Source organism: Melitaea cinxia, chromosome 5 (assembly GCF_905220565.1).
Source record: "Melitaea cinxia chromosome 5, ilMelCinx1.1, whole genome shotgun sequence".
Taxonomy (NCBI): Eukaryota; Metazoa; Arthropoda; class Insecta; order Lepidoptera; family Nymphalidae; genus Melitaea; species Melitaea cinxia.
Window position 1 is genome coordinate 16267095 of NC_059398.1, and position 8087 is coordinate 16275181.

The following is an 8087-nucleotide window of genomic DNA, read 5'->3' on the forward strand; positions in this document are numbered from 1 at the left end:
CACAATCAAAAAAACTCAACCCTAACTACCTCAATATTTCATCCAATATAAATTCACCTTTAGCGGTGATTATTCGCAATTGCTATAAACGTTGCCTCGTGACCAACAGAGCATCGAACCTCAGTCCGTCACGCACCATGAATGGTCGTAGGTATTGCGATAATCCTAGGTTATTCGTTTATAGCCTAAAGCTAGACTTACTAAGAGCTATTTGATATGCTTCAGACACAATTAATTGCAATTTGCAACTGTTATAAACTTGTTTATATTATATTACTTCACTAGCTGGGCTATTAGCGGTTTCACTCCCATTAATTTGTAGAAAAGTCTCCAATAGAAAAATAATTTTTACCGCGTTTAAACAAATACACAAACTTTTCAAATTCTTAACATTAGTATAGATATACTAGCCGACCCCGCAAACGTTTCTTTGCCATGTATGTTATTAACCCGCTTACCCCCCCCCCCCCTCCTTATAACTTAGGGGTATGAAAAATAGATGTTGGCCGATTCTCAGACCTACCCGATATGCACACAAAATTTTATTAAAATCGGTCGAGCCGTTTCGGAGGAGTTCAATGTTACAACACTATGACACGAGAATTTTCTATATTAGAAGTAGATTAATATACTATAAGTAGATTTAATTGTGGCGTCAAGCGTTAACAAAAAGGAAGGGTGACAAATGTAAGGTTAATTAGCCAAGATACTATATTAAGATGTAATTATTAGATATTAAATATTATGTAATATACATTTATTGTCATAACTTACATTGATATTAGATTTAGTAAGTTTCAGTTTGTTAGTAACACATTAAATTAATTAATTACATATAGCAACACAGGAACGAACAAATGAATGTTTTTGACGTTTAAAAAGTAATATGATAATGTGGGTATTCTATTCTCGACATTTGTACCGAACGGTTGTGTAATAAAAATCTGTAAAAATCTTAACAATTAGTGTTTAATTTGAGAAAATAAGGTCAGATCTTTCAACTCAGAAGTGGGATAAAGCTATTGCGCCCACAACATTAAGTAAATTATCTGAGTAACAAATGGATAAAGTCAACGATAAAAGCAAGCGCAAACGTCGCCGTGACCGAAGCAGAACGCACGAGCAGCGAAACATGCGATCGGACGATAGTTCGTTGGATTCCCCTCGTAGTAGAAGCCGCAGCTTTCGAGAAAAGTCTAAGAGACGTCGTGATCAATCGAACCGGAGTCGCAGCCGTGGCCGATATCGCAGTCGGAGTAGCCGCTATAAGCGAGAATGTGGACGTCGCTTCAGCCAGGAATCGGATGGCAGTCGTAACAGGAGAGGCCGCAGCGGTCGCTTGGAGTCTAGCCGCGAGCGTCATACACCTCCACTTTCTGGCCGTCGACATCGTCGCATCAGCCGGGGCTCGGATGGCAGTCGCAACAGGAGAGGCCGCAGCGGACACTTAGAGCCTAGCAGCGAGCGTCATACACTTCCAGCTTCTGATCATGTGAGTACTCCTAAAGATGTTCTTAATAATGACACACAAACGTTTCTTGCCTCATTGGTAGAAATTTTAGCTAAAAGTCGACCCCAGGGTAATAAATTTCCTATGTTGGGTAATGTGATTCCCGATTTCGACCCTATGGTCAAGAGTCAAACCATATTTACGTGGATCAGTAAGGTTGAAGAGTGTGCGCGCCTTTACGGTTGGGGGGATGATCAGATCATTCACTATGCTTTGCCTAAACTGTCAGGGGTTGCGAAAACGTGGTACCAAGCTCTTCCAACCATGTCGTATTCGTGGCCCGAATGGAAAATCAAGTTAGAGGAATCATTTCCAAGTAGCGATGACTATGCTGAGTTATTAACCGAAATGTTATCAAAACGTGTCAAATTTAACGACTCTTTGGAACATTATTTTTATGAGAAAATTAATTTATTGAATAGATGTGAAATACAGGGTAAACGAGCGGTAGATTGCTTGCTGTACGGTATTGAGGATCGATCCTTGAGACTAGGTGCGAAAGCCGCGAATTGTCAAGAACCAGAACAAGTTCTGAAATATTTCCAATCGATTAAACAGCAACCTCGTGAATCTGTCAGAACAAAATTTAACTATGACCAGCGTAACAGCACTACCACCTCGTTGTCCACTAACAGTTCCAGGCAAATGGCGAATAACAGCGAAACTAGGACCTCTAGACCTCAAAATAAAACGTCGATTGTATGTTTTAATTGCAATGAAGCTGGGCATTTCAGTTCTAGATGCCCGAAGAAAATATTAAAATGTAATGTTTGTAATAGATTAGGTCACTTATCTATTAATTGTCCTAGATTGCCTACTGATTCCATTAGTAAGACCGATAAACCTAAGGATAAAGACGTGATGCGTATTGAGACGAATATAACTGATGACAGTAAATATTTAATACTTGTAAAACTCAACGGTGATCTTATTCAAGGCTACGTGGACTTAGGTAGCCAATGTACGTTAATTCGACACAGTGAGGCAGTTCGGTTAGGAATCGCGTGGACAGATAATAACTTACCAACCATGAGGGGTATAGGTAATAGTATAGTAAGGCCATTGGGTGTCTCTAACGTTACGATTGAAATTCAGGATATTGTGGAAGAAGTAATTGCGTATATAGTTGACGACAGTGTCATAAAATATTCAGTGCTTATTGGACACAGTTTTACTGAAAAACCCGGTATAACCATTACTAAAACTACAGATTCCTTAATATTTACCCGAGATCGTTCAGTTAAATTGCAATTTAGTCTGAAAACAGATGTTATCTTACCTCCTAAGGAAATGTTTACGTTACCATGTATTTCCATGAATAAGTATTCGGGTTCGGTTCGCGTTAGTGGCTCTATACGGGGTACGTCGAAAAATGAATATTATTTAATGCCGGGTGAGTACGATATAGATTGCGGTGAGGGTAAAATTTTGGTGCAAAACTTTAGTGACAATACGATTCATTTAAGACAGGGTTCACTTGTTACGCGAGCTGTTTGTATCGGAGATCACTTGAACATAAATTTATTAGACTTTGATAATCCTGAGACTAGCTTAACAATTAATTATGGTAAACAACTTAACGAGGATGAAGTTAACAGACTTAAAGGGGTACTTAAAAGGTATGATACATGTTTTTCGGAGAACTTAAATGATCTAGGGTTGACTAATGTGGTTCAAATGGAAATTGATTTGAACGATACGCAACCAGTAGTTTACCGCCCGTACAGACTCTCTTTCCCGGAACGTCGGGTAGTTCAATCCATGGTTAAGGAGATGATCGATGCAGACATAGTATGTGAGTCCAATTCACCCTATGCTAGCCCGGTATTATTGGTAAAGAAAAAGACAGGCGAAAGCAGATTATGTGTTGATTATCGTGCCTTGAATAACAAAACCAAAAAAGAACACTACCCATTACCACTAATCGATGATCAGCTTGACAGGTTAGTTGGTAATTCCTTATTCACGAGCCTTGATCTTGCATCGGGTTACTATCAGATCCCAGTAGCAGTAAAGTCACAGGATAAAACCGCGTTTGTGACACCCGACGGGCAATATCAATTTAAACGCATGCCTTTTGGATTAGCTAACGCTCCTTCAGTTTTCCAACGGACTATGAATAAAGTATTGTCGAAAGTTAATTACACGATTGTATATATGGACGATGTGTTGATTCCTTCAGAATCCTTTGATCAAGGAATGAGAAGACTGGAGGAGGTACTTCAACTATTAAAAGACGCAGGACTTACCCTTAAAATAAAGAAATGCAGCTTCTTTTGTACTGAGCTAGAGTTTTTAGGATTTCATGTGAGTGGTCAAGGGATACGTCCAGGAACGCGAAAGACATTAGCTATTGATAACTTCCCAACTCCGCGGAACGTTCATGATGTTAGGCGATTCATTGGTCTGGCTAGTTTCTTTCGTCGATTTGTAAAAGACTTTGCGCTCATTGCCCGCCCATTGACAGATCTACTAAGATCGAAATTTGAATGGAAATGGTCGACTGAGCAGTCAGAATCGTTTAGAATATTAAAATCAAAGTTAGTTGAACGTCCAATATTGGCTTTATATAACCCTAAATTAGAAACCGAACTACACACAGATGCATCGAAATTAGGTATTGCAGGGATTCTTCTGCAGCGGGATGTAGATGGTTTACTTAGGCCAGTAGCGTATTACAGCCGGAAAACTTCAGCCGATGAACAAAAGTTTCATTCTTTTGAATTAGAAACTTTAGCTGTTGTCGCGTCATTGAATCGTTTTCGGGTTTATCTGTTAGGGCTAAAATTCAAAATAGTCACTGACTGTAATGCGCTCCGCACCACTATGACAAAAAGGGACCTTATTCCACGAATTTCGCGTTGGTGGATTCAATTTCAAGAGTACAACTGCGAAATTGAATACAGACCGGGTTCGAATATGGCTCACGTAGATGCGCTTAGTCGCGGACCTGTTGGTGAGCCAACTGATATGGACACTGAACATGTTCTTGACATTCTACACGTAGACGTTCGCGACTGGATCGCTACTGTGCAAGCTGATGACAGCGAAATAAAGCGTGTGAGGGACATATTAGAGGATGATAAGACAAAATTTGTAGCTGATGTGCGTAATAATTATCAGTTGAAGGGTAACTATGTGTACAAAATTCTAGATGAAGGATTGCGATGGGTAGTTCCTAGGGGCTGTAGGTGGCAAGTGCTGCGAATGAACCACGACGATGTGGGTCATTTCGGTTTCGAAAAAACCTTGAATCGTATAAGAGGCACATTTTGGTTTCCAAAAATGCGTAGATTCGTTAAGAAGTATGTCGCAGCTTGTTTAGAGTGCGCGCATCATAAGACACCTGGAGGATCTAAAGAAGGAATGCTTCACCCCATACCTAAGTTAGAGAAGCCATTTCACACACTTCATGCTGATCATTTGGGCCCTTTCATTCGCTCTAAGAGGGGTAATATGTACATGCTTGTTATTATCGACGCTTTTACAAAATTTATTAATATTCGAGCCGTACGAGATACAAAATCGATTACGGCGATCAAAGTATTTAAAGAACATTTTAGTTATTTTGGCGTTCCTTCTCGTCTTATAACGGATCGTGGTACTTGTTTTACAAGCGCAAAATTTAAAGATTTTACAGATAAATTAAAAATAAAGCATATTCTAAATGCAGTGGCTACTCCAAGAGCGAATGGACAGGTCGAGAGGTTTAATCGGACCATATCAGATGCCCTAAGTGCAAAATGTCACGGTGGGAATGATAATATATGGGACGATTACATCGGAGAGATTCAGTTAGGCATTAATACCACTAGTAATAAAACAACAGGGAAAAGCCCCTCAGAATTATTATTCGGATGCAGACTGATGAATGCATCTGAAAATCTTTTGGCAGACGTAATTAGTGAAACAACTGAACGAATCGAGGGTGAGGCATTAGATAGGTTGAGGTCAGATGCTAGAGAGAGGATAGAGAAGCAACAGGAATATGCTAAAAAGCAGTTTGATAAGCGTAGGACATGTCAGCGGCAATATAATGTAGGTGATTTGGTCAGGATAGAAAGAACCGTAATAGACAAAGATCACGTAGGGAAATCGCACAAGCTCATCCCTAAATTTCAAGGTCCTTATAGGATTCTTAAGATATTACCCAACGACAGATTTCTCGTTGAAGACACTCCATTAACGAGGAGAGGTAACAAGAGGTATGAGAACGTTGTCGCGTTGGATAAAATTCATCCCTGGATGAACTTTAAGGGTTTCACTAGTGATAGCACTGACAGCGATCAAAGTGAGGGTCCAGAAATTGAGTTAGAGAAAGAATAATAAATTATACTGATAATTAAAAAAAAAATAATAAGAATAATATAGCTCTGTAAATATATATATATTATACGAGAAATAATGATTTGATTATTTACGATAATTAATTTTTTTTGGTGATCAAATTTTCAATAGTGATTTAAAGTTGTGTGTGTCATTAATAAGAATGTTGACATCTTGATGAATACTTTAAAAAAAAAAAAATATATGAGCAATCAGTGCAGATAATGAATGACATCGAGATATTGATGTCGCACATATGATTGCAAGATAGTTAATAAGACCTGAGCGTAAATTTGTCATGACTGGTCAGTGCAGACAATGAATGGCACCATGACAACGGTGTCGCACAGATGACCTGAGACCGTGACAAATTGCGCAAGAAACAGAATGGTATTGTTGACGAAATTGAAATATGATAAAGATTTGTGATAAGATAATTATGTAATAAGACTATTGAAATGAATATGATATATGAATATGATATGTGAATATGATATATGAATATGATATATGAATATGATATGTGTATATGATATGATATTTGTATATGATGTAGTAAACGATTAAGAACGTGATTATGAATTACGTTAGTGAGCAATGATTAACTTGAAGCAAATGTATTGTAAAGACTATAATATATTCATTTAGAAATACTTAATTGAGATCAATCAATTTTCATCATTTGTATAATTTTTGTAAATTGTCGATGTTATGTCAAGGAAAGCTCTGTTACAATTTATAATTTACTTTACCCGCCTTATATGATGTATGTTAGGCCAAAGTATGTTATATAATTTCATTGTATAATAATCAAATTAGTGTTGTTATGCTTATTTCTATTTTACTTTTTATGTTAAGTTAATATGAGCAAGTGGGAGGACCCACTTAGATAGGATGGCCGAGCTGTAAGGTTAATTAGCCAAGATACTATATTAAGATGTAATTATTAGATATTAAATATTATGTAATATACATTTATTGTCATAACTTACATTGATATTAGATTTAGTAAGTTTCAGTTTGTTAGTAACACATTAAATTAATTAATTACATATAGCAACACAGGAACGAACAAATGAATGTTTTTGACGTTTAAAAAGTAATATGATAATGTGGGTATTCTATTCTCGACATTTGTACCGAACGGTTGTGTAATAAAAATCTGTAAAAATCTTAACAATTAGTGTTTAATTTGAGAAAATAAGGTCAGATCTTTCACAAAGGATAGGGTATCATTAATTTTTTTTTTTTTCATAACTAGAACACTTCTTGCAAAAGAAGTTATTACCCGACTGCCAAGGAAGGGTTATGTTTTTCGCGCGTATCTTGTATGTATGTATATTTGTATGTAATATTCTTTACTACCTCATATTTCCAGAACCACTGAACGGATTTACATAATTGAGGTATCGTTAGGTTCGTCTTAGCTGCCCAAGTGTTCTTAGATAGGTGGCATTAAAAAAAATCAAACATGGCGGCTGCGCGAAGCCATTGTAGTTAATGAAAAAAATTTTTTTTTCTCGAATACTACAATATGGATATCAAATTGAAGGGCACTATACAAGGATTTTAAAAAGGTATATCATGATTATTATTACCGTAATACTAATAAAGAATATGCAGTCGGAGGCATGAAATTGAAGGATAAGTCAAATCATTCTTTGTGCATGTCTCCGACTGCATGTTATGTACGACGTTGCATAAAGTTTCGAAGGACTACCGCATTAATATATTTTAAATGTACAGAACAAAATGTTTGATATTGTTTCTATTTATTTCGCTGACTTTGTGTGCATATTGAATTTTTATCTTGTTCCAGCTTTTTCAGTTGATTTTCTATTAGTTGTTCTTCACGCAGGCGGGTTTTTTGTTTATTTTTAATTATTATTTTATTTTTCATGTTTAAACAACTGTTCCAAATTAAAACAAAATTGTATGTAAAACCAGCTGCGCCACGCGGTTTCACCCGCGTATATAACGATCCCGTGGGAATGTCGGGATAAAATGTAGACTATGTGTTAATTTAGATTTTCAGCTAGGTATCTACGTACCGACTTTCATTACAATCGATTTAGTAGTTTTTGTGTGAAAAAGTAACTAACATACATCCATCCTCACAACTTTCGCATTTATAGTATTAGTATTGTTACTAATACCAAAATTTTAGCTAATAATTTGTTATTTTTCAACTTGTAAAAAGAGTAGGTTCTAATATTAGAGACCTATCATCAAATTGACACTACGTATGTAA